The sequence below is a fragment of the Meriones unguiculatus genome, chromosome 21, assembly GCF_030254825.1.
Source record: "Meriones unguiculatus strain TT.TT164.6M chromosome 21, Bangor_MerUng_6.1, whole genome shotgun sequence".
NCBI classification, from domain to species: Eukaryota; Metazoa; Chordata; class Mammalia; order Rodentia; family Muridae; genus Meriones; species Meriones unguiculatus.
The window spans coordinates 50,291,782-50,319,444 of record NC_083368.1 but is presented as its reverse complement, the minus strand read 5'-3'; the positions used below and the strand labels follow the sequence as shown (position 1 = coordinate 50,319,444).

At 41.8% G+C, this 27,663-nt stretch overlaps 1 protein-coding gene and 1 pseudogene across 2 annotated transcripts in view; one reads left to right on the top strand and one right to left on the bottom strand.

Annotated features, from left to right (window-relative positions):
• The window catches only part of Cped1 (cadherin like and PC-esterase domain containing 1), a 260,260-nt gene that overhangs the window by 74,750 nt on the left and 157,847 nt on the right, over window positions 1–27,663 (bottom strand). The window lies entirely within an intron of this gene.
• Window positions 497–27,143, top strand: LOC110559724 (small ribosomal subunit protein eS6-like; annotated as a pseudogene).

Below are 27,663 nucleotides of genomic sequence, written 5' to 3'. Positions count from 1 at the left end.
CAGGTCCTTCAGTCAAAAAAAAAAAAAAGCTGAAGGAGTGTCTATCCTTAATAACCAGCTTGCTCTGGGGTCCCTCAGCCCTGTCCTCAAGGCTCCAATTACAAGGGACCATCACCCCTACAAAGTATTTACTTGGATTCTGGGGATCAGAAGCCTGGTTATCATGTTTGGGAAGCAAGTACTTCAGCCGTCTTCCCAGGCCGTGAACTTTAAATTTTATAGAAAATTAAGTTTACTATGAATCACCACAGGTGCAATGTTTAGCTAATTTACGAGCATGGAGACACAATTTGAAGTACTCGTTATAAAAGACAGAGAAGGAATAAAAGGCAGTGACAAAAAATTGGACAGCGGCTACAAATTTATCTACCCACTTAAATGTGTAACTAACAATGTGTTAAGGACATCATTTTTTTTTTTAATACAGAGAAGCAAATTAAGACATAGCCATAAATGTCTTTCTCCTCAACTAGTTCTTTAATGACTGTATGGCGGGATGGGCAGTGGAAAAATGCATTCCGTCATTATCTGGGCTGCGTCCAGATTTGTTGCCTGTAAGGTACACACACACCGTAGCGCACTGTGGAATGGAACTAATCAGTTGTTTGCAAAGCGTTTGCAATGCCCTGTGTCTGACCGCCACTCGCTCGCTGCAATTGCCTCATTCGCTCTTCCCGGAACAGATGAATGGAGTACTCAGACACAGAAACTCAGTTATCAGCCCCATGCTGCGGAACTAAAACTCCGTCAGGAGACTGTGATAATTGGTCGTGTGTCCGCGGTGGCGATTCTTTGTTGAAACCCCCGGAAGACGCGCAGTTTGCTCACGTTCACCACCTGCAGATGCTGAGAGGGTTTTCACTCCTGAATTAAGCTGCAGGGAATAAACGGTCAGGCTGTTATCTTCATCCGCTCACTGCCAAACCCTCCGCTGTTGCTTCGAGTTCCATGACTTGACTTAAAAATTTTATTCTTTATTAAAATCCAAAAATTAATCACTTTCCACTTTCCAGGAATCCCCCTTCAGCTTAGGTAGGATTTTAGAGTCAAAATTTAAGCTTCTTTCCAGTAAAAGTGGGCGCTGTGAAATAATCAGTGAGCATCTTGGTGTGGGCTGCATCCTTTCCTACGGTCTCCAATGAGGACACTTTTACTTCTGTGGTTGCTGCTTACAGTTTGTAGGGACCACACTCTGGTCCTCATATGAGGAGTTTAGATGAGTGGCCCGGACACGTGTCTGTCTTCGTTTTCCCGAAGATCTTACTGTGTGCTCTGACCCATCCAACAGGGGCATGCTGACCTGCTGAAAATGAGTCCCCGTGCACTCTTCATTCCTCGTTTAACCACAGGGTTAAACGGTCCGGCACAACAACAGGATTTTCTGCTCTGAACTGTAGACTCAGCGGAACACTGAGTCGATCTGACAAAGTTCCCTTCGCTAAATACACTTAACCGTCTAAGCAAAATTATCCCCTTTATTTCGACCCCTATAAACTCGCTGTCAGTGAAAACCCGGCATACTACATCCACTCTCCAATGATATTTTTGGGCGCTCAACCCCAGTTTTTGCTCTAATTTCTTTGCTGATTTTTGTGTGTGTGCACACATATGTGTGAGAATGAATGCACACAAATATTTTCGTGTGGCTGCAGATGTGTGTGCAGGCCAGAGGACAACCTTGGATATATTTGCTCAGGACTCATCCATCTCTTTTGTTTTTTCTTCTTTTCTTCTTTTTCTTCTTTTCTTTTTTAAAGATCTATTTACTTATGAATATTGGTGCTCTGTATGCATGTACAGCTGCATGACAGGAGAGGGCACCAGATTCCATTATAGATGGTTGGGAGCCACCATGTGGTTGCTGGGAATTGAACTCAGGACCTCTGGAGGAGCAGCTAGTGGTCTTAACTGCTGAGCCATCTCTCCAGCCCCCCCCCCTTTTTTCTTCTTTTTCGGAAGCAAGGTTTCTCATTGGCTTTAGAACTCACCAAGTTTCTTAGGCAGGGTTGTTCAGTGAACCCTAGAGAACCTGTCTCTACTGGCCCGGCACTGGGATTACAAACAAGGGCTGTTAGGTCTGGCTTTGTGTGTGTGTGTGTGTGTGTGTGTGTGTGTGTGTGTGTGTGCTCTGGATATCACACTCAGGTCCCTGTGCTTATATATCACACAACCAGAGGCTGACTGACTGAAGCATCTCCCAGCCCTTTGCCTGGTTTTTGGCTAAGGCAATTGTTAAGTGCATCCAGAATGTAACTTGAGAAATTGTCACCATTATCTTCACTGTTGTGGGAAACCCACTTGTTCTCGTTGTCTGTGTGAAATGTGCAGCAAACCTTAGGAAAGGAAATGTGGGACTCCTTAGGAGCTTGACAAGAAAGTTTAAGCTCTACGGCCTTTACTTAAGAGGAGGAAACCCCAGAAATCGAATCGTGAAAAGCAGCTTTAGGATTAAATCATGGTTGTCCTTATTTCACATTATTCTGAAACTAGATCAGAATCTAAATTACAATGACATTTTAACTCCCCTCAAACTCTTGTTTTACCCTGTTTTTGGATGTAAGCTCTGGACACGCCAACCTTTGTCAACCATACCAGCCTATCAGTTGGAAAATGGTAAGATGGCTACAAACAAATCAAATCTCCCATCTAATAAAGAATGCAACTGTTTTGCAACTCCCTTTCTCTCAGAAGAAAAAGGTCACACAAAAAGAATACTCTTTTAAAAGTATGGATTCATTTTCTCATAATGCATAGCAAGAAACACAAATGTGCGCACGCACACACACACACACACACACACATACACACAAACACACACTGCAAAGAACAATTCCCCCAAGTGATGTACATGAATCTTAGAAAATTGGTGTGTGTGAGTGTAAGTGTGTATGTGTGTATGTGAGAGAGTATGAGAAAGAGGGGGGATGTAGGGAGAGACAGACAGACAGAGACAGAGAGTGAGTAGGGGGTGGGGAGACTCATACCTCCATGCCAGTGTGAAGGTCAGAGGACATCTTTACTGAGTTGGTTCTGTCCTTCCACCCTTAGTGGGTTTGGAGGATTGATCCCGGGCCACCAGGCTCTTAGAGCAAGCACTTTATTCACTGACCTATGTCAGCAGCCCTTTTTATGTGAATCCTGAATCAAAGGTTTAGTATTTCATTCATCAAAACTTAAGTATTTGATACATTTGTTCACTTTCACTGCTTGTTTTCTCCATTAGACCTGTGAGGGAAAACACAGACAGAGCCCTTGCCTTGAGAGATTTATTAAACAAATATATAGGACTTTGGGACTACTCCAAGGATATCTGGTGTTTGAGTTGCTTTTCTATTGCTATGAAGAGACACCATGACCAAGGCAGCTATGACAGAGAGCAGCTAACCCGGCCTTGCTTACAGTTTCATAGGGTTAGTTCGTTTTCATTTGAACCAAACCACATCTGGAATTCCTCAGTTCCTCTCTGTAATCCTCAGGGGAAAATCTGAGGTTGAAGACCACTTATGTTCTCAGATGTATGCCTAAAGTTCAATAATGACATATATCACTGACTTTTATTTTCAAAAGTTTGTAAAGCTCTTGAGTAAATGTTAACTTAAAAATTTCACTGCAATACACTACTTCATTTCCCTCTGACAGATTACGAACTACGAACTAACGTGAACAAAATCAGATACTCCTAGAAATGCTGAAGCAAGGGAACTAATGCGTAGTCATTAGCCAATGATTCTGGGGCCCAAATAGCTGAGTTTACATGTTTCGTATGTAGGGAGAACTTGTGGGTTCTAAGAATCATTATCATGAGTTGTCTATGAATCAATATAATTTGCTGGCAGATTCTCACATTTTATAAGGCTTTAAAGGGAAGTGAAAAAGTTGTTTTATTTATTTATTTATTTATTTAGTGATGGCTGTTGCTTTGGAGGGGTAAGTTTGTACCATAGGATAATAAACATGAATGATTCATTGATGATTAAAAAAATAGGGCTAGTATAAAGGCAAACAAAGACAAAAGAGAAACAACATAATTCAACCACTTTCTGCTCGCAGGCACAGTGGTCCTCTAGCTACAGGTGTGGCTGCATTTCAGTCATACAAGGACATGTTGGAGTAGGGGCTGTTATCCTTAGGTAGAGATGAGGTAAAACCTCCAGAAGTGGAGAACCAGACTCTCAACGCAGGGCTGCCTCGCTGGATCTAGAGTAGCCTCTCACAGAGGTCTTTAATGTTTTGTATTCTGTAAAGTAGTTAAAGTTTTTAGAACATCACATGGGCTCGGGACATACCAGCTTTAACGGGGAAATAGCCATGTGTGACACAGCTGATAGACATGCATGGCTTTTTTATTTGACATTTTCCGAAATTTATTTTAGGACAGGAGTGACACCGAATGTCTAGATCGTAACATTCTCCTGACCTATCTAACATGGATGAATATTAGGTTTGTGAGGTTGAAAAGCTCTTTATGTGCGTCCAGTATCCTTTCACATATAGTTACCTGATAATAGTTTCCCAGCCCAGCAATAATAGGTGTCAGGCCTCCAGCACTGGATCTGGTGCTGACCCTCTTGACAGGAGGCTCAGGCTAGACTGGGAACTCTCTAAGAAGAGTTCCCTGCTGCTGTCATAAAGGACACACTCCACACTCTCCTTTTCCTCATCACATTTTCATCGTGTTAAGAAACACGTATGAAGCAGCACATGATTCAGGTAACTAGTACTGAATGAAGTAGGACCAGAGGGCATGCATCGATGTATAATCAACCAGGGCGTTTGTCACAGGCATGCTCTATGTCACTCTGGAGTGTGGCAGAGGTTCCTTGACGTGTTAGAGCAATTAACAGTGGTGATGTTTTCAGAATCCTACTGGTTTTGATGTATAAAGGGCACCCTAGGAAAAAAAATTATTACAAGTCCATTTTTCTCTACGTTGGTATTTTCAGAGGTAAAATGAGGTAAATGATCACAGCTTCAGCTTCCAACCTGGCACAACCCAGAGCTGGAAAGAAGGAACTGCAGTTGAGGAACTGCCTCGGTCAGATTGAGCTGTTGGCATGTCTGGGAGGAATTTTCTTAATTGTTAAGTGATGTATGGAGACAGAGAACACTGTGGTTGGTGCTATCCCCAGGTAGGGGGGCCTGGGCTACATAGGAAAAGCATCTGAGCAAGCCAGGGAGACCGAGCTGGAAAGTCGTGTTCCTCCATGGTCTCTGCTGCAGTTTCTACCTTGGGTTGCCTGGCTTTCTGCAATGATAGTCTACACGTAACGTGTAAGCTGCAATAAACATTTTCCTGCCCCAAGTTGCTTTTGACATGGTGTTTATAACTGCAGCGCAAACAAAGCAGAACATATACTTTGAAAAGCTGTGGCAACCATTTGTATTTTGAAATAAAAAAGAAAGAAAACTAAACTAAACTAAGCTATTGACTGGAAGAGTTGGCCCTTCCGCAGGATGACCATGTACTTTTCATGAAAACATGTCAGCATCACTCTCTTCACAGGTCTCACACAATTTCTCCAAATGTGAGGTGAATGCCTCATCAAAGAGTGCTAGCCATCTTAGGGTCCATAGCTGATACGATTCTGTGATTCTGCAAATCCAAGAAATCTCCTTTGTGGAGAAGAAATTCATACATTGTGAACTTTGACAAAGCCATACATGCAATGAACAGAAAAACTCACAGCCACAAGTCAGGTCTATGTGATCTGTGTGTGCTGTAGAGCCTCAGTGTACATCACAAAACACGGGGCACGATTGTCAGGCTCTTTGCTCACTCAAAAAGTCTGGGTACTGACAAATAACAGATTTAATGTTTACAGCAGACAAAGTTTTGCAATTAACTGAGTTGTTATTTATGCTAATTAAAGTGCACTGTTTCCTTACTTCATGGACCAGGCTGAACAATGATAAGCATCAATACACAGTGACCAAGAAACTAGTTGTAAGCCCCCATGTTGAGTTTGAATTAGCTCAGCGGTAATGAGCTAATACTCATTTCAAATCTTAAATACTCAAGATCACTGTGTGCTCATATGGGAAAATAAAGATAGCATGCTAGGAAAATAATTTCCACAATTAAATGTTCGAAGGTATGGCTTCACAGAGAAAAACTGTCTTACTACTTGAAAGAAGGTACCAGAAATATCTGATTATTATGCTATTGAGGTAGCAGGAAGACCTGAGACATAAACCCGTCTTCAGATAATCCTCCCCATCCTTTAAATTTAGTATGCATATGTGTTAGAACGTAAAGGTTTTCATTAAGTTGGATGCTTTCTGATACACTAGGCTTGATCTTGCTCCAACCATCATGCTCTCTTTCATTCACTGCCAGACTCTCTTCTCTTTCCGTGTGTGTGTGTGTGTGTGTGTGTGTGTGTGTGTGTGTATCAGTGATAGGTATATATGTCATTGAAAGCTCTGTCTGTAGATAGCTATATAATTAATCAGCTATCAATTCTTTTCACCATTCTTTCTTAAATTTTCAACCTTGCTCTGTCCTGACCATGACGGGAAACAGCCCATTTGAAGGTCTCTGCTCTCCTAATTTAACAGGGTAATAGGTCAGTTCATGGTTTTACTATTGCCCTTTCCACACATGCTTCTCTGGTGTTTGCTCTCCATTCATACTCCTTGATGAGTCTTTCGTTTTGGCTCCCAAGGCATCTTTTGCTTCTCCTCCATGCCCCTGCACTTGGCCTCATACTTTTGGCTCCTTCCTACCCTTTAAATACAGAGCTTTCCCATGATCCACTCCTTGGACTTTTTTCTCCACTTCCCTCTTCGGAGAGTCTCATGTATAGACTCGGGACTTACTTTGGTATCAATGACACGCACACCTCCAACCCCAGCTTTGACTTCTTAGAGATTTCAGCTACACGGTTTCTCAAATGCCTTCAAAACTCAAATTTTGGAATGGATAAGGAAAATGCAGTACAGATACAAAAGTGAGTGTATTTTATTTAGTATGTTCTTACTTTTTGGCATGGCACGTGAGAGGTGTGTGTGCGTGAACATGTCGATGTATGCACACATGCAAAGGTTAGAGGTCAATGTCTAGCATCTCCTGAATTGCTCTTCACCCTGTATTTTATAAATGAAGTTTTCGTGGGATACATTCATGCCCATTCACATCCATTTTGTCTCCAGCTACTTCTGTAGTCCACGGGAAAGCTGAGAGGCTGTGGTATACACTGCTAAGCCTGTTCTGAATTTATAAGCAGTCATTAGCCCTCTTAGGTATCAAGACAGTCTCCCTGTGAGCCCGAAACTCATCTGTTCAGCTAGGCTGACTCACCAAGGAGCTTCAGGGATCTGCCTGTCTCAACCCACCGCTCCCTGCCATCACCAAGGGCTGCAGATGGGTACCACGACACTCAATGTCTCCATGAGAGCTGAGTATCTGAAGCAGGTCCTCAGGCTTGCGCAGCAGACGGTTTACTGGCTGAGGACCTCACCCCAGCTTCATAATGGAATTTTCCTCAGCTATGAAGAAAAATGAAATCACAATGTTTTCCGGGGAATAAATGGACCTGGAAATTACTGTCTTAAGTGAAATTTCCTAAACTCAGAAGAGCAAGTAATACGTTTTTTGTTTTTTTTTCTCCTCACACGGTTTCCTAAGTATTAGTTTTCGTAAATATGTGTATGTGTGTTTATGTATGTATGTATATAAGGGAATATGGGTAACAAAACTGTAAAGAGGACTATGAAAAGGAAAAGATATCTTAGAGATGCAAAAATTCAAGAACGCATGTGCCATGAAATCAGGGGAAGAACAGTAGAGATAGGCAGGAGACGGGGGGGGGGGGGGAGGTTGGGGACAGGGACACTGTGTATGAAAATGCCAGAAGGACTCTCATTGTTTTGTACGCCGGTTAAAGGGAACTCATCAAAAGATTTCCAAAATGCTGTCAGGGAACTGCCAGCTGTCCGTGTGTTTGGTGTGGCTCCTGGCGGTCCACATGGAAGTCCCGGGATTACCTTCCCATGAGTCTTTCCATCAGTTGTGCTCCTGTTCCTTGGTACTATGGTGAGGGCTGAAACACCTGCGTCAGCCCTTCGCATCCATCCCCACGACGGCCTCTTCACTCTGCCTTCCAGTGTTCACTCAGGCGGCCTCCTGACCCAGCACTCTCCCTCCGCCCTCCCATCCCAGCCCGAGTCAATGCTTCTTTCCATAACCCAGAGAAGCCCAGGTCGGTGTTAGCACAATTGCTGCAAGCTTCACAGATCACAGGCTAAATGCGCAGGAAGATAATCTCCTCTTTCTGAAAAGAAATTTAACTTCTGGTTCAATTTTTAGTCCTCCCGGAAGAAACTTTTAGAGGTGTTTGCCCGGAGCGGTCATCTTTTCTTCACTCCAGGATGCCCCTTCTGTGTGACTGCCGGGCTCCAGGTGGCCCAGCCTGTCAGAGGCTCCAAAAAGGAGGAAGAGAGGCCTCATCTGCTACAACTTCCCAGCCCCTGCGTGATTGTGGCGAGAGAAGAAGCAAGACGCAAGGATCCCTTTTTGTGATTCCCCGGGAGCACCCCACTTCCTGCTTTCCCTCTTCCGTTGTGAATTCCAGGAATCATCTGACTTGAGGGCAGATACAGGAGAAAGTTTTCAAGTAGGACAGAAGCCAGCTTACTGACTCTGCTTTCTTTTCTTTTCCGAGTGTGCCTGTGCGTCTGTGCATGTGTATTGTTAGGGGCAGAATCTGACCGCTCATTTTCAAAGGTGATTTGAGTCCACTTAGGTCAGCCTCAAATGAACAGGGAAGTCTAGAGCCGCTAGTGCCTGCTGGGTTAGCTGTTCCCAGTGCCTCTCTGAACTCTGTTAAGCTCCTCACTGCACCCTTGCTGCGCACACTTGCGCTACGCACACACATGAATTAAAGTGAATATATTTATAATTTTAGGACGTAATGAAAGTGCGGTACTGGAGTGCAGGGATGAGACGGGAGATGCAGGCAGACAGTTTTTCATCACTCACTCATGCACTCAGCAAACATCCACATTGTCCGCCTTCGGCCTTTTGGAAGGAGGAAGCAGGTATGAAAGATACAGACAGACTTGAGAGGGGGGCAGAGATATGGCCAGTGTAAAATGAACAATGGAGGTGGAAAAGGAGAAAGTAGTTTCCTCCCAGAGACATGTACTTGGCAGAGCTATCCACATTTGGGGGAAAAATGTTTCCAAGCATAGCATGAAAGATTGAGTTTACCTTGGATAGTAGTTCAAAACTAATGTATCAATGCCTGACAGGAATCCCATTTCAGCAACTGTTATCCAAACACAGTGAAGATAAATACTGGACCGGTCAGGCTCCTCCCTAGTCACACAGCCTGAAGGGGAGCATTCGTGTATTCACTGGAGATATTGAAGTTTCTCATTGTTTATTACATGTCGGAGGATATGCTTTCTACCTGGTGAGATGAGTTAGGAGCTGCAAAGCTTGTCCATTAGCCCATGTGATGAAATCCAGTGTAATACCTAGCTCGGTCTTTTGAATGAAGGGGCTAATTTTGGCATATTAAGATTTTTGTCTTAAGAGTTGAAATAAAGATAAATTTAGATTTTTAGCAGAAGTAAAAAGAGATTAAGAGTTTTGCAGACAAACTATTTCCCAAGTTACGAAAACCGAGCAGAAGGACAGCCAGTCCCGTCATTAGGCGTCTGTGTTGGTAATAAAGTGTTCTGCCGGTGGAGAGAGGCTGAGCCTTCAAGCGCACTGGAGTCATGAAGGTGAGTGGAAACTGATGAGGTCTAGTTAGTCCTTTAAAGCCTCACAGCCTACACTGAACAGTTAACGTTTATCCCAGGTGATAATATAAGGGTGCATCTTCTTCCAGCTGTAACAGAATCACAGGCCTTGCCTCCGTTCCCTTCAGCACTCCTAGCAGACTGTATTAGGATCCCTTTCAATAACTTCACAGTTTTGAATATGAATCCCCATTTCCTGAGAATGTGATCCCATCAGTTAAATATTGAAAGTGGAGGGTGCCCATTCATATGTAAACTGTATTACAGATAACCGTCTCTGCGCCCCCCCCCCCATTTCATAAAGAAATGGCTTTTGTGGCTAGCTCCTCGTGGTCCTCCCCTCTCCTACAGGGTTGGAGGAAGGCTCCCTCCTCTATTTTTTCCATCTTTCTAGTTGCACCCTGATTCCATGAACTCTGAGTTAATCCTTTTTTTCTTCCCAAGTGTAAGCAGGCAGACTTCAAACAGATTACAATAGGTCACAAGATTTAATGGGCACAGCGATAATCATCTAAATTACATTTCTAGGTCTGATGGGGTAGACAGATGTAGCGGCTGCCCTCACCAGCCCTCACTGTTAACCATCAGGGCTGGTGTCTCCCAGCATGGCTGCCTTGCCCTGCTCCCAGAGAGGCTGGCTCCCACTGACTGGTTACCAAAGGCAGCCGCATGAACTGCCTGTCCCTTAAAAACATGGACGTCAAACGTGGCTGCCACTCAAATGTAAGATGGGTTCTTTTCATCTCTGGGAATGATCTGACTCCCCTTGCAGTTCACAGTCCCCATTCGACGGCTGTCTCTGATGTTTACAACCTGGGAAGGCTTAGGAACTTCCACATTAAAGAACTTTCCTCTGTATTGATTTCCAGTAGCACACAGCAAAATTCTGTTGACAACTGAATGCTCTAAATTGTTTCTCAGCTTTTAACTTTAGAAGAAATAAAAGCCATGGAATTATTCTGGCAAAGGGACTAAAATAACTTTACCTCTTAAAACTAAAAAATGAACAACTTTTGGATACTGACAGAGGCAATACTGTCCTGAGGTACTTGTACAGTCCTAGATTTTACATTCTGGTTACATATTTCAGCTTCTTATCAAAGAGAACAATGGCCTATATGTATATGTATGTTCATATAAGCCTTGGACAATATTTTGCAAAATATGGTCTTCTGAAGGAATGCAATAGTTGCTCTTTTTACAATTATTTGCTCAAAGAGGCCCAAATGGCAGGGCTTGTAAGTAAATTGTATTTACTCAAATTAGCCTTCTAAAATGAGCAGAATCAGATATACTGAACTTATTCAATAAAAGAGAGGTTGATTGTCAAAATAGCCGCATTCTTTATACTATTTCCAAAATCTTGGATAGCTGTCAATAGCATGAAGTTTCTAAAAACCACAGATGTATGAAATCATAGTTTAGTTTGATGCAGAGACTAGAAATCTAACAATATAACCCAACGAAATACAAACGATATAAATAAAAGCCAGAATAAAAAAAGGTTGACTATCACAGATTCAAATTCTACAATATTGTAGAAAACTTTTTCTGAATTATTATAGTAGTTTAACTCCCATACACAATAGAGAAAGGAACGAAGAAAGAGAGGGAGGGAAAGAGGGGGAAAGGAGAAGTAAGGGAAAAACTTACTTAGAAACCAGTTTAGACCACATGGGAAACAGACATGGGACAGGGGCACACTGTGAACCCCATGGAGAGATCTCAAGGGTCAGAGACAGAATGCTAACTGGGAAATTAATGTCGACATGAATGTTAAGAAAACCTTTTTAATGGTACACACAGTACTCATATGCTTACTAAACAGTGCCTCATTCTTTCATGACTAAATATTAGGAGAAGGGAATAAAGATTGTTTGAAAACATTTATTCAATATAATGATCTCAAACATAAACAACTGTTTTATTTTCATTACCAATCAATTTAGTTTTTCTGTTCTTATTTGTTTGTTTGGACAGTGTTTCTCTGTGTATCCCTGGAATTCACACTGCGGATCAGGCTGGCGTCCATTCAGAGATCCAACTGCCTCTGCCTCCCAAGTGCTAGTATTAAAGGCTAGTGTCACCATTGCCTGGTGGAAAAAAAAATTATGTGTCTGTTTGTGTGGCTGAGTGTAGATATGTGTGCTCCATGGGTGCAGAGCCTTAAGAGGTCAAAGAGGGTGCAGGATCCCATGTACCTGGAGTTATAGGCAGTTGTGAGCTGCCATGGGTGCTGGAATAGCACTCTGGAAGAGCTGCAAGCATGTTTAACCTCTGAGCCAGCTCTGCGGTCCCAGGAAGTCTGACAAACAAAATGCAGTTATTCCCTAAAAGAACTCTCAGGAAAACAGATATAAACATCAAAACAAACGAAATCAGGAAATCCGGAAACTGAATACTTCGGTAATCCTAAATCCGACACATTTTCTGGCAGGTCTCACACTTGAGTTGTGGTGGACTTTTCATCTTTGCTTTTGCCCCTTTTTTATTTTAATATATTTGAATTATAGTTCGCAAAATCAAATACAGCTAAAATAGTAACTGATGTCATAGAAACAAACATTTGACTACTCAAGCTAACGTGACATTTTGGGTTTGCAAATTATGAATGTCCTTGAAACTTTTAAAAACTTTAAGAAAAATAAAAGGGAAGAATATCTTTCTCGTTCAGAATCACATTGAGATATTTTGACAGCGTTGAGATAAATAGTGAACAGGAACATATTGTATTATACTATAATATTATAACACAAAAATAGTCAATATAAAATTCACAGGCAAATTATGGTAAGAACCACAGCAAAGATTGTGCTCGTTTTCTATTTCTATAGCAGTGTCTGGGATAATCAGCATATAAAGAGTGAAGGTACGTTTCAGCTCACACTTTCGTAACCTTGGAGGTTTCAGTTGGTGTTTGGTTGGCCCTGTTGCTTTGGACTTACAACAGACTTGCACAGCTAGGGCACATGACAGAGCAAAACTTCCTACCACATAGCCAAGGGATGACAATAAAGAGAGAAAGACTAAGGTCCCACAATCTCCTTTCAAGGGTATGGCCCAAATATGCTAAAACCTCTCATTGGGTTACATCTTCAAAAGGTGACAACACTTGTCAGTAGGGTTAAGCCAGGACCAAGCCTTGTTAGTATTGGGTCTTTGAGGGATACTGAAAAGCCTAACTATAACAGAAGGATGTTTTTGCTTTCTGCAAAGAGTATCTGTCAAGTAGTAGTAGCAAAAAGCCAAGCTTTTCTCATGCAAAGACAGTGTTTTTATGAGGGGCTAAGAAATAGCATTTCCAAACAGCCTGATAAATGGAGCACAGAACTGCTTTCTGTGAGAAATGGATGGGAACTGCATGAGCCTAAAAGCATGTGATACACACACACACACACACACACACACTCAAGTTGGAGAATCAAAAGCATGAAGAAAACCAGACAAAGAAGAAAGGAAGTTCAGTCAGTCAGTGACAGGAGGGACAGCCCCTGCCCCAGTGGCCCTGTCCTTTAGAGGAAGGGATTCATAAACATCTCCATTGTACATAAGCAGTCAGAAACACTTAAAAATTTTAGATGTATTTAAGCTGTGAGCCCCAGAGGATGCTAGAGAGAAACTGAGTGGCCAATTGTGGATGCAATCCTCAAATCCTTTGTGGTAGGCCGCCCCTTTAAACCTCAGGCCAGGTGGCCAGGAGTGGGCAGCTCCTGCAAGGTCTGGAAAGGGACAGACATGCCCAAAGGGTTTCACTGGGCCTTTGGGTCAGACTGGGATATTATGAGCTTTTATGAATCCTGGGTGCTTAAAGACATCCAGACACTGAAGCAAAGAGAATTTGAGACCAGCAACACACTTCCAGTTTTTTTCATGTATTTAAAGTTTGTATTTGAAAGTTTAAATGAGATTCCAGAAGTTGATTGGACCCATTAACCCCGCAATAACTGAGTTTATTAATTTTGCTACCTTGGTCAATTACTGTATATTTCTCACTCTTAAAGAGACAAAAGTGGTGTGTATTCATTCTTCTTTGGGGATCTTTAGAGATGAGAATGGATTTGCTTACGCTGAAGTGATAGCTGTCTTCTTTTGGTGGGGCTTAATAAAATAGCAGCATGAAGGATGTTTGTTGATACTATCCACTACTCAGTCTATTCTTAGCTTGAAGGAATTCTCTCCTATAAAGCCAGGAATTTCTGTTCCCTCAAGTTGTATAAGGACATGAGTTCTAAACTTGGCCAACTGGATGTCTTATCTCCACCTTTTTAATTTGGAGCAGGGACACACTGGTTGAAGGGGCACATTAGAATTCAGGCTCAGCCCTGTGCCCAGCAGCAGTGGCAGAAGCATCAGCCTGTGGGGTCTGGCAAAAGGATTGCGTCCAGGATTACTACAGTCAGTGGCATCTAGAGTATGTGGCTCTGTGATGTGACATCATTAATCCTCTTACTCTCTTTAATTCTGTCCATTTCCAAGTTCTTGCTCCTTCCCTCAACAATTCAAATCCTGTGAGTTATCAGACATGCTCTGAGTATGCCCTTCTGCTTGGGTTAGCCAGAATTGATTTTTATTCCCTGGGTTCAAGAACTTTGGCTAATAAAGCAAGCATAATGGAAGGTTTTAGGCAGTAGGGAATGAGGTTCAAATAATGAGTCTGACAGCATTGCTAATGAGAGTTGAAGGTGTGCTTCTTAAATGAAGGTGATCCTCAGGCAGGAGGAGAAATGGATGGGGCCCATAAGAAGAATAAGGCCAGGAGGTATATATCTTATTAAGAATTTTCAGACTGAAAGTCCCAAGACTGGAAAGGTGACCCCGATATGGACACTGTTCTGTTCTTTTTTTCCTCGTCATCATTTCTCTGGTTAGTTTTGTTTGTTTGCTTTGTTTTATTTTCGTGGTTGATTCTTGTCCATGGTCAGCCACAGCATCTGTGAGGGATTAACTTCTCACCATATTTAGGATTGCACTTCATTGGCTTAAATCAAACAATAGCAAATACTAAACCCAATCACAGATGATGAGTTACTCACAGATTTTATAAGAACATGGAGGAATGAGGCAAAAGGTCATAAGACTTGTATAGCCACAGCCGTGTACAGATAAGTGAGGACATTCATCTGCCCAAAGGCTTCTCTGCAAATTGGGAGGGAGAGGGACAACTAAAAAGCACAGCAGTGAGGTAGAATAGAAACAGGTGACACCATCTATGCACATAGGAATAGGTCTCAATTTTTCCAGTTATACTAGTTAGTGAATGCCTCATCTTAGAAACCAATTTAAATTGGACTCAACATTAGCAGTATAAGTTATTCTGACTTTTACCTATCTTCTTCACTTCCATTCCTCTCCACATACAGAAATTTAGATTATTATTATTACTGTGAGTGAGTTGGAGAACATCAAAAGACACAAACTAATGGGCTCTGGGTTGACTCTGATCTTAGAATTTTACTTCTTTGTTTGTTTGCCATGTGGAGCATTCTTTTTTTAAGGCATAGCTACCAACATATAATCCTGGAGAGACCTTCCATTAAAATCCAAATCTTTGGTTTCTTCTGAAGAATCAGATCTGACACCACTAAGCTAGCATTCCAAAAATGGCTACAGTTGCCCAGAATGGGCTAGGTACTTTTCACTCTCAACAGGGCAGGCGCGTCTATTGCAACACTGCTTTGCACACTCTTGCCTCAAAACGGCCTAATTCTGTCACTCACATTAATCCACCTCTGGATGGATTCCTGTTGGCGGCTCTTCAGAGTGAGCCAGACCTGTTGTAGGCCTTTCAATTTATAAAGAAGTTGCAGGCCTTGGGAAGAAGAGACCCTAATGCATCCATGTTCTACCTAGCAGTTAGGGAATGCTTATTGGGGGCAGAACACGATTTGATTATGCAGATACCTGTAGCTTTGCTAAACGTTTTGTTGTGTGGCTGAATACGTGTCCTCGTTTGCCATCATGAGTAAAAGTTCTACAGCATGTAAACATCAGCCTTTCGTCTAACAGCTAATGTCATGAGCCTCGACACAAGACAGAGCTGGCCTTACATCCAGGCCTGCCTCTTGTTTGGTGGGATGACTGTGCCCTCACACATGTTATCATGTGTATGAAAGTGATTAAGATGTGGCTAGAACAACATTCGGCACATAGGAATTCATTATGATAGGCTGTCTACTATGCGAGATTATTCCAATACTAATTTCAGTTGGGAAAATAGAATTTTATTTCTCCAACAGCTGCTACTGTAACATTCCTTAGACCAACCCTTCCTCTTTCTTAATGGGCTTGGCGTATTTAATGCCATGAGAGTCCTGTGTCATCATTCTTTAGTCATTGTCTCTTATTAAAATAGGCTTACTTTCTCCTTATGTTGGATCTGAAGCCCTTCTCAGGTTGGTTTGAGTTTGAGTTGTTGCTCCATAGCTTATGGTGGGTGCTTTTCCCTCTAGTGAGTAAAACCTACATAATCAGGGTGTTGTGTAGCATTTGAAAAGTGTAGTCAAAGTCCAATTCTGCTTACCTCAGATAAGGAAGCTTAAATCTGAGATAAGAGGTGGGGAAAATGGAGAGACAGATCATGAGAGGGATCTAACCTGTTAATATTCACTATCAGCGTAAGATATGGTAGGGTGAGGTGCCAAGGATGTGGACAGCTTGCAGAAGCTGTGTGTAGCCCTTGGCTGACAGCCAGCAGGGACATGGGGACCTCTGTCCCACAGCCGGAGGAAATGAATCCAGTCTCCAACTTGGGTGAGCTTGGGAGTCAATGGTTCTTCAGGACCTTCATAACTCAGCCTGGTCAACGTCATCTTAATCTCAGCTTTTACTCCCCAAGGAGAAGAGTCAGTCAAATTGTCTTTGTGCTTCTGAATTTAAAAGCTTTGAACTTGTAAATCAATATTGTTTTAAGCTATGATAGTCTGGAGTAAACTGTTGCCTAGCAACAGAAAAATCAGCACCAAAGGTTTGAAGATGACACCACCAGTCTGTTCTCATGTGTTTTCTCTAAATGTATCCCCCTTTATCTGGGCAGAAAAAAAGAGCAAGGGGAGATAAGTCTCTTTTCCAGGCTCATCCCTGTTGGTCTAGTTCATTATCTCTTCTTGATATAGATGGGAGAAGCTGCCTGGGACATGGGAGCCAACTTTTCTAGCTCATCCTTACTTAGGTGTCTGTCCTCCCATGTTGCAGCCCTGATAAGCCTGTGTACAAAACTGAGTTTCCTTTGCTTTCTCTAGCTTGGAACAGATAACAACTCTAGGTCCTGAAAACAAATGTCAGGGGTAATCTTTAGAACTTCTTGGACTGAGAAATTTCTAGCAATTATTTATTTGTTTGTTTGTTCACATATTTATTTGCAAGCTCCTTCTCCCTTTTTCAAAGTTCCAGACCATTCCTCAAGCTCTGTACCTAGGCAGCCATCCACCAAGCTAGCAGCAATATTCTCTCTTTCTTGAGGTTAACTTCAAACTCGCAAGCTTGCTCCAGGGAGGAGAAACCAACAGGCTCATTTTTTCCTCAAAAAAAGTGGAGGGAGAGAACTCTCTCTCTCCCACTCAGTGCCGAACATTCCTCAGTGTTCCCCTTAAGTGTCTGTAAGCTGTTGAGTTTGCAAAAAGCCTGAGGCTAGGAAGAAAAAAACAAGTCTTCTAATTCAGATGACTTACACCAAAATAACTTTGAAAGAGTGCATTTGAATTGTTTCATACAATGTAAGTTAAAATCTAATTCCAAAAGTTATAGTAGATAAGCGTGATTAATATGTGCTCATGTGCATATACTAGAGGCAGACACGGAGCACAGACAGCAGGGGGCGGGGCAAGAGGCCGTGCTTGCCTCCTTCTGTGCAACTGCACACATCTCCCATTATCTTACCATCTTGAACCACAAGGAGCTAACAGGTGAGGAATTCACATGGACTCAGAATGTGGATGAGTCTGCGGGTATTTCAGTAAAAGTAAAAGGTAGGTTCGCTAAAGAAATGGAGTTTAAATAAAGCATTTTAAGGTTTATACATGTGTGTTCTCTCGAATTCCTTCTTGGCATGATGAATCCACGCATTTCTATTTTTTGAAATGGAAAAACAAACAGACAGAAACAAAGGGAACTTTCATTTCTCTTTGATTTCCTCCTTGATTTCTCCCAAATTGGGATTTCATTGAAAATGGATGGATATCTTTCTACTTGAAAATTCTACTTCCTCCAAGTTCTTGGAAAATCTGTATTTTCCAAAGCAGAAGGATAAACTGCACACATGCCTTTTTCTCTTTTAGAATGTGAGATTTAGAATTTATACCATTTTTATTACACCCGATAAAAAGCAAAATCTTTATTTTGTGGGTCTGAAAAGCAACTTTTGAAGTCAGATGTATTTATCAACATACTCATTAGAGGCATTTTTCCCCCTCCAGTTTGGAGAGAGTTTGAAAACCAATACCAGTACGGTTTAGATAGTCATAACTGTTTACACATGTCTCAGTAACAAAATCTATTTGGGGGGGTGGCACTTTACTTTTAGGATTTGAGACAGCTGGAAATTATTATCATTATGGTTTAAAACGTTCCAACTGGATAATGGTGTTAAAAAGAATAAAACATTCTAGAATGCTTCCTACTAGCACGAAACACAGATCATTTTATTAGACTGAGTACTGAGTTATTTACATATGGATTGGCTGATCCAGTTACATGTGAAGGAATCTGAAGAAATAAATTCCTTCACGTAGCATCACATAGAAAATGCCTATGTTTCATGCTTAGCAATACTATTATTATTGTACAAAAAGCTTTAGAATCTCGTTTAGATAACATTTCTCATATTGCACAGGCAGAATCTAATTTAATCTTTAAGAAGTAGGACAACTTCTTTAATCATAAGCATATCAAATACCTTAGAGAAATGCAAAAATTCTTTTCATATTTGGTTCTCAAAAAAGAAAGGAAGAAAGAAAAAGATGATTAATAAGGGATTCTGTGGTTCCTTCAACCTGTTACTTCTAAGCAGTTAGACTGTGTTAAGAGCCAAGAGGGAGCAAAGTTCAAAGGAAATTCATCTAATATTTGAGCGCTGGCTAAGAAAGGGGGTGAGAGCCTGCTCTTGTGGCCAGTTGGCAATGAGGGCAGCATGCCAGGCCCAGAAGTCTTTGTGATCACAGATGGACTTAGCATGGGAGAGACGATGCCAGAGTCCCAGGCAGGGAAGGCTATTTTAGGGGCTTTGTAGGAATCATTTGTTTTTCACTCATTGCCAGTTTTGACACAGAAAAATATATTTACTTAGCTCCTAACAAAAGTGAAAGCAATCCACAGCACCAGGAATTAGAGTGTTAATCATATCTTACATGTTGGCTGCAGCCTGTACTTATTTATTGGTTGATTGTCTGCTAAGGGTTTGCAGTCTACTGAGGTGGGTCTCATCCTTGGAGACAACATCCCAGGATGACTTTGTAAGTCTTAATTTAGAACTCATCTAACTATACTGCATTCCTCTTGTAAAGTTTTTTATAGCTTTTATATTTTGTGACAGCAAAATATTCTCACTAATTCTTAACAAATAGGGACACGGGATAGCCAGTGCTTTGCTCACTAGCATAATGGTACCGTGAGGGGAGTGTTACAGCGGGCACCAGCCACTTGCTAAGTGGATTTGAGGCTTGCTGCATGGGAAGGGGTATGTCTTTTTTTTTCTGTGAGCTCGGTCAAAGATCCCCATGGCTGAGGAAGCCATAGGCCCCAGTCTAGAATAGACCTCTATTATTCTGCTAAATGGTCACGTCGTCAGATAGTCTCTTCAGGGCTCACATTTATCTCCGTGGATGAGTGGTAAACTCAGCTTTCACCAGCGGAGTTTCTAACGGCAGCAGGCAGTGACTAATGAGGAAGCGAATACGTGCCAAAGTGCAGAGTGATAGCAACCGCTCCGAGGTTGAGGTAACGTCCCTGAATAGGAGGCAGAAAGAATGGAAGAGCCAGAGGCTGAAGAAATGTATAGCAAAAAGACCTCTTCAGGACACGGCACAGCTGTTGCACTCATGAACTCTCTCTGCAGCAGTGGTTATCGGCATAAGATCTACTATACAAAATCGGGGTATGCCCCATGACGCCCCATTCCTCCCAGAGGGACTGTTGACTGTCGTCACTTGTCATTTTATTCAGTAGTATAGCCACTGATAAGTTGTCCCTGCTCTAGTAAATGGCCTCCCCTTCACACCTAGGCAAGAAAACCCAATTAAACTCAGCCAATCACACACAGAAATAACATACAAAAGCAGGCGAGGGCGCGCTGAGAACAGGGGTTCCCGAGGGAGAGCATGAGAGAAGGCAATGGGGTAGAGTAAAAATGACTGGAATTCATTGAATAAATATATGAATCTGTTGAATAATTTTAAATTAAAAAGCAGGGACTCTTTTCAGGGAAGGGAAGCAGTGATCTAGACTGCAAGACGTCATCATCCTGTGAAATTAGAATGAGTATTTCTGCCCTAGGCACTTTCTAAAGGATATAGAGCTGGCCCAGCCAGCTCAGGGACATGCCTGGCTTCAGCTGTTTTTTCCCTGTAAGGCACAACTACAGACTGCCAGGAGGCTCGGCAGTTGTGTGTGCATTTTCATCCTTCTCTGCCACAGAAGAACAAAGGCCACTGGTAAGCTGGGCAAAGATTGAATGAATCACTGAGGCGTTTTTACACACAAGGCAGAGTTGCCTGTTCACATCTCCCTAACAAAGAAGCCCAGTGAGACATCGGAACAGAAAACTCAGCCAAACTGTGACTTCAGGATCCTGGCTAGTCCTGTATCTAGGGTCAAGCTCCTTGACTCACTTCTTCCAATTAAGGCGGTCAGCTATTCAAGGCCACCTTCTGTGTGTGGTGGTTACCGTTCTCCTGGGTACAGCCCTTCCTGAAGTCCCTGTCTCGTGGTTTTCCCATGGTGTTAAGAAGACATGTTCACTGAGTCATATCCTACTTAACTAAATTCTCTTTTCTTTTGGGGTGTGTGTGCATGTGTGTGTGTGTGTGTGTGTGTGTGTGTGTGTGAGGTGGGTTTCTCTGTGTAGCCTTGGGTGCCCTGGACTCGCTTTGTAGACCAGGCTGGCCTCGAATGGAGAGAGATCCACCTGCCTCTGTCTCCTGGAGTGCTGGGATTACAGGTGTGCACCACCATGCCCGGTTAAAATTTTCTTCCATAAGGCTAGCAAGGTGGCTTACAGCAGTGGTTCTCAACCTTCCTAATGCTGAGACCCTTTGTCACAGTTCCTCATGTTGGGGTAATCCCCGACCACAAAGTCCTCTGTCTCTCTCTCTCTCTCTCTCTCTCTCTCTCTGTGTGTGTGTGTGTGTGTGTCTCTCTCTCTCTCTCTCACACACACACACACACACAGTGTAATAAAAAAGTTAACATTTTTCTTTTATAAAAAAAATTAACTCTTCGGCTGAAGGCTATTGGAAACGTATGCTTGCTTTAGTGACACAGTGTGCCAGTAAAATAGCTTTGATGTAGCCATGGGGCCAGATGCCCAGTTCCAAGGACACCTTGTCCTTCACAGCCGGTTCTCTGAGCTTTTGTTTCTCTCTCTGTGGAAAAATTATGAAATTGTATATCCTGTGCTTTGTTTTGAAATTTGAGCGAGTAAACTTTAAGCAATTAAAATAGCACCCTACACATAATAAATATTAAATAAGGTTTAAATCCTAAGCACTGTAGATACCCTTAAAGGCTACACTCGCCCAGTCAGTGAAGAGGCTTCCACACTCGAGACATGCCCCCAAATCACTTGGAACAAGTGCTGAGTTTTAAAAAGTGGGGGAGAGCTACATACTTGAGGCTGAAATTATGATATAAAAATGCAGAATGAGCCACATTCCCTCAACTATTATTAGGCATGAAATAGTTTATGTACTTGTGCAGTAACACCGTAAAATGATGAAACATAGAAAAAAAGATCAAATTCCATGATAGCCACATGTTGCGACTGCTGGTATACAGGTAGCATGGCTGTCTTGGGCTGCTTGTGTGTGGATTGGGACTGAGAACATGGATCCCACCACAGTAAGCAACCCCAGATGGGATCTGTGCAGCTTGTTTCTGAGTGTAGTGAAGAAATCCCCTCTCACTGAACTGACTGCACAATCAAATTCTGATCTTCATGCTTGCTCACCAAGCACCTTACTAGCGAAGCCGCCGGCCCTGTCCCAGATGACTGCCTCTCCGTCTATCACAGGGCTTTATCTAGCCCAGGCTAGCCTAGAACTTCTGATTCTCCTGCTCCACCCCCCAAGCACCAGGATTACCAGCACGCACTGTCACGTCATTTTTTTCTGTGGTACTGGGGCTTTGCAGATGCTAGGCAAGATCTCTGCCAACTGAGCTACATGACTTTACACGCAAACCCGGGCATAAGCAGGTTGAAATTTCCAAATATTTGCTAGACGTCAATAGGGAAAGAAATTTTTAAAATTTTGCCTTTTTACCAAACTAAAGAGTTATTTTTTTAAAATTGTATTTAAATACATGAGCTCTTTCTATGTTGTGTCATTGCTCCAAGATCTCCAAATATTAATTCAGGTTTTCCTTAAGACATCACTCTAGGGTGAATCACTACATGTAGGTAAGGATTGTCTCCAAGCTTTCCCATGAGCAGTGAGTGGTGACTTAGCTCCAGAAAGCACAGAAAGTATTTTGATCATAAATTTAAGATATATAATTTTACTTGACAGATTCAACACCTATGAAACTCAGATCTTTTAATTCCACCAGAAACTTTATTTTAAAAAGCAGTTTCAGGTCAAGAATCCCATGTGCACTATTACTCTTCCAGATTATTAAATTACTCAGATGCCATAATATCTTTTCCACATTGGTAGAGAACAAAGTACCGACAGGCAGAGGGCTACTGGGCAAGAACAGGTAAACAGACATGCTTCTGCTTTGCAGAGTGAGGCTGGGAGCAACGTTCTAATCTTAGTGCTGCCTAACAAGAGGAGTGAGAGTGAAAAAGGAAAGGAGACATATTAGAGCACTTTTTAGAAAGACTGAAGCTTGCTGTGGTGGTGCACACCTTTAATATCACCACAGTAGCAGAGATGCCGTTGTGGGAAAACTGGTCAACTGAGGTAGGCTTGATCACTGACTAAACCAACTGGTGTTTTGTGGGTAATTATTGATAAACACATCCATATTCTCTTATCATATATTTTTGCTAAGACATTAGACAAACATCTCTTTGAGCCACTTGACTGCAATTCTCTGTGGTGCTGGGAGGGTTAAAGAATAAATGAGAGAATTAGAAAGCATTTCTAAATGCTGAATTGGAGTCATTTGCATAGAACTTAGTAACACAATGTTTAAGTGGCTAATTTTTCTTCTTATGAAGCAGCATATGCCAGTTAATGAAATGTGTAGCTAAATGCTGAATAGTCTTGAAAACACTGTTCTCTCTTCCCTCAGTATTTTCCCCTTTGTGTAACAGAAAGATGTATTTGCTAGAACTACAAAACTCGTTCCTCTAGGCTTCTGCTGCATGACCTTCCTGTAGACCTTATTTATGGCTCGCTCCTGACACAATGCTTTGGGGGGCAAAATGTGCTCTAGACTGTAGATCAACTACACAGATTAATTTTTGTGGAGTTATTGTTATCCAAGTCAAAACTTTGATTTGGAAAGGGGTAGTAAAAGAAATATTTCTTCATATGTATTTCAATTTCCTTAGAACATAAATATATTTTATTATTTCCTAAACATGACATTTTTCAGCCACAGTAACAGTTTATTTATTACTTTCCAAACTTTTCTTCTTAGCAGCAAAGCCTTACATACTTACAGATAAATTTAAATGCAGTTAACGGTCTAAGTGTGTTAGTCTCAGGATGGCTTTGGGTTTCATTAAGAACTCATTTTCTGTAATTGGATGCACACTTGTTGTTGTAGCGATTACATTAACCTGAAAAGATGGCTGGCTGGATAGCAGGGCTAGAAAAAGCTAAATCGTAAGTGCAATGAAATATAAGAGTGAGTCTCCAGCATACAACATTTAAGGAATACCTGTAGGCCACCCACTCTCAATTAATACAGTGTCACACTGGAAGAATGTTTACCGCCTTAAGGAGGTAGCTTTTCATCGCTGCTGATTCAGCCTTACAAAAGATATTGACAATGTCATCTATTGTCACCACTTTCAAAAGAGGTCTATGATAATGTTCAGATAGCCTTCCTTTTATTATCCAGGACCAAATATCAGTGGTGCTGGGATTGAGATAGGTGGCCCCAATTTAGTTATTTATATCAATTATATTAAAAAAATCTTCCTTCTTACTAAACAGTTAAAGGTAATAATGGCTACAACCTGTTTGGGGAAACTATACAATTTTCAATCATCACAAACATAATTTTGGTACATACACAGTATACTTGACCTATAAAAGACACAAAATGACATAAGTAAAATCTTATAATCTACCAAACTGCCTTCGTAACTGGCTTTTCATTGACCGTTTGGCTTTACAAATCTGCTTTTGCTTCCTGTTAGTCTTCTGGTGAAACAGCAAAGTGAATAGTTGATTCCCCGAAGGAAGGAGAGCAGAGGAAGAGAAATGAAGGGGCTTGATAGCATCCAAATTGAATTACTTGGCTTTGGCGGTTTGAAAGTGGGCTGCTTTCCGTGTTTGCTGTGGAATTAAACACCCCCTAAATTCACTGAACTACAGCAGCAGTGTGAGGTAGGCCCTTTCAGGATAAAATGAAGTCGTGAGGGCAGTTCCTTAGTTCTTACAGGGCTGGGCCCCCTGTGTGTGAATCGGTGTCCTGTGAACAGGCCTGAGAAAACCAGTGGAGGCCCAGTCTTGCTCTGTGGCTCCTCCCTATGTGGAACACAGCATGTGTCCTTTTTGCCTTTACTACCACAGGATTACCCAGAAGGCCTCGACAGTTAAAGGTCCAAAGATGTGACCTTGAGCTTCTCAGCCTCCAGAACTGTGAGAAATAAACTTTAAATTCTTTATAAATTACCCAGCTACAGGCATTTTGTTATAGCAACACAAGTGGACTAAGATGCCAATTTAAAGCTGAACATAGAGTGCCTTAAACCAAAATCTAATTTGAAATGCAAGGAGAAGTTTAAATTTTCCTTTTTACTAGAAAATAAAGAGTAATTAATGTTTAACTTCTTTCCTTTCAGTCTTGCACATGTAGGTTTTGGGGGACTCAAATTGAACAGCCTCTGATAATTTGCAAACAGTGCGCCCTGGGCTTTAACCTTAACAATAAAATAGCAGAAGAAAGAAAAAGGTTTGGAAGATCGAAACATTTTAAGTTTTGTGATGTATATCTGCTTTACGATTAGTGTAATTCAGAAACTCTCAAGCACCTAAGGATTGGTGGTTAGAAGCCCACTTCCTGCTGCTTTCTTTGCATTAGGACTTTTGTCGTGCTATCAGTCAGGGGACCTCAAGCCCGTAATGAGACTAAGCAGTAATCTTCATGGTCAGTTTCGCTGGATTATTTGCACAACATATTCCAAGGACTGTTTATGAGGGCTTTTCCAAAGAGTTTTAACTGAGAAGAGAAGGGGCCGTTTGAATGTGGGTGTCTCCACTCCACAGCTGGGGTCCTGTGTTGAATTAAAGGAGAAGCTGGGCTGGACACTATCATTTGCTCGTGACCCTGGCTCTAAAGGAATTGCAAACAACTGCCCCATGCACCTGCCTCTATGTGTTCTTCCTGGCCACACTGGCGTACCACGGACTGTGGGCAAAGTGAGCTCTTCTCTTAGTTGCTGTCGCCACATATTCTGTAACAGCAGTGAGAAAAATAACTATCCCAGGGGAGTTTCTGGATCGAATTTGAGGTGGAGCCCGCAAGGGCAGACTGGCCCTGTGAGTCTGGAGCTCACAGGGCAGCTCACGCCTAGCTAAGCTGCGTTATCCACGCCAAATTCTTCTGCTCACTCCTTTGAGAGTTTCTATAAATGACCGGCTGAAAAATACTATCAAACACTTTCCATGTTATAAAATACAGTACTTACTGAAGAACCACACATAAACTTTCAACTAGGAACTTCTGACAAGGATTCATAAATGACTGAAATACTTTCCTGCAATTGTCTGTGTGATTCATCACAGGAATTTCCTAATGATTTTTTTTCCCATGTTATGGTAAAAAACACCATCAGTTCGCTAAGGTAACTGCACAATAATCAACTTGTTTCTGGTCATTATAGTATTTGAGAAGTGACGCATGTCTTGGAAGATAAAATACAAACTTTCCTTCTAACATTGTTTTTCTTATTTCACTGAATTGAAATGTGTATGAAGATCTGTCCAACTATTTCATAAATATTTTCTATATAAAATAGATAATATACAGTAAATTATATAAGTTTGAAGGGCCCAGATTTTATATATCTATACACCAATTGTTCATATAGGGACATTGATATCTTACAATGTCTTTATCATCACAAATTAGTTTTACCTGCTCTTAAATGTCATATTAATGAGACACAGTGTACCTTTATGTGTCTGGCTTCTTTTTAATGGAACAAACTGGGGTTAATAAAGAAAATATTGGAAGGGGAAAACATGATCAAATTAAACTGCATGAAATAAAATTTAAATTAAAGAAACAAATTAAAAAATAATAAAGTAAAGTTTTTAATATACATATAAGCATAGGTGTTAAGGAGGGGAGAGAGATTATCAAAGAAGGATAGCACCCATGTGCACAAAAATAGATGTGGGCTTCTAAACCATCACCTGTTTTCCCTTTCATCTGCACAGATGGTTTTTCTTACCACATCAATTGATAACCAGTGGTGGGAATGACAAACAAGGTTTTCCCATGAAGCAAGGTGTTTTGACCCATGGCAGAGTGTGCCTGCTGTTGAGTAAGGGGCATCTTGTTATAGACCAAGGAGAACTGGAGAGAGGAAGTGCAAGTCTGTTCGTGGAGGCTCTGTGGATGCCAATCTGAGTGTTCTCAACTTGGTTATTGTGAAAAAAGGAGAGAAGGCTATTCCTGGACTAACAGACACGACTATGTCTCATTGGCTAGGACCTAAAAGAGCTTGTAGAGTACGAAAGCTCTTTAATTTCTCTAAAGAAGATGATGTTGGCCAATATGTTGTCAGAAAGCGCTTAAACAAAGAAGGTAAGAAGCCCAGGAGCAAAGCTCCCAAGATTCAGCGTCCTGTCTTTCCACGTGCCCTGCAACCCAAACGCCGATGTATTGCTCTGACGAAACAACAGGCTAAGAAAAACGAGGAGACTGCAGAACACGCTAAACTTTTGGCTAGGAGAATGAAGGAAGCTAAAGAAAAGTGCCAGGAACAGATTGCCAGGAGATGGAGGCTGTCCTCTCTGAGAGCGTCTACTTCTAAATCTGAGTCCAGTCAAAAATAAGTCTTTAGGAGTAACAAATAAATGATCAGATCTTCAATCCCGCCCCCTTCCCCCACAAAAAGAAATGTATTTCTCAAAGAAGAAGCCACGGCCTTGATTGAGGTCTGAGGCATAAATGGGAAACACATCTATGCCAAGCAAATTTCATTTCATTTATTCAGTATCCTTGCTCTAAAAATGTTCCATAAAGTTTTGCTCTCATTTTTTTTTTAACAATAAATTCCACTGGATGTAGTTTAAAATTTCAAAAGGAGATCCAGGGACACGGCCAAGGAAAACAAGAAAATTTAATTGGACAACGCAAAACCAAATCCATAGCTGCTGCTGTTTGGCCATGATAAAGTCCTAAGCCCGACGCACAGAGTGTGGCCACCACACCGAGAAGAAATCTCCGAATGAGGGTGCTGCAGACACCTGCCAGGGATCAGACTCTGCAGCAGAGAGCACCGCTGAGGGAAGCACAAGGCCGAAACGTGGCATTTCTCACCTGGATTAACCAGTCACTCCTGACTCGGCACAC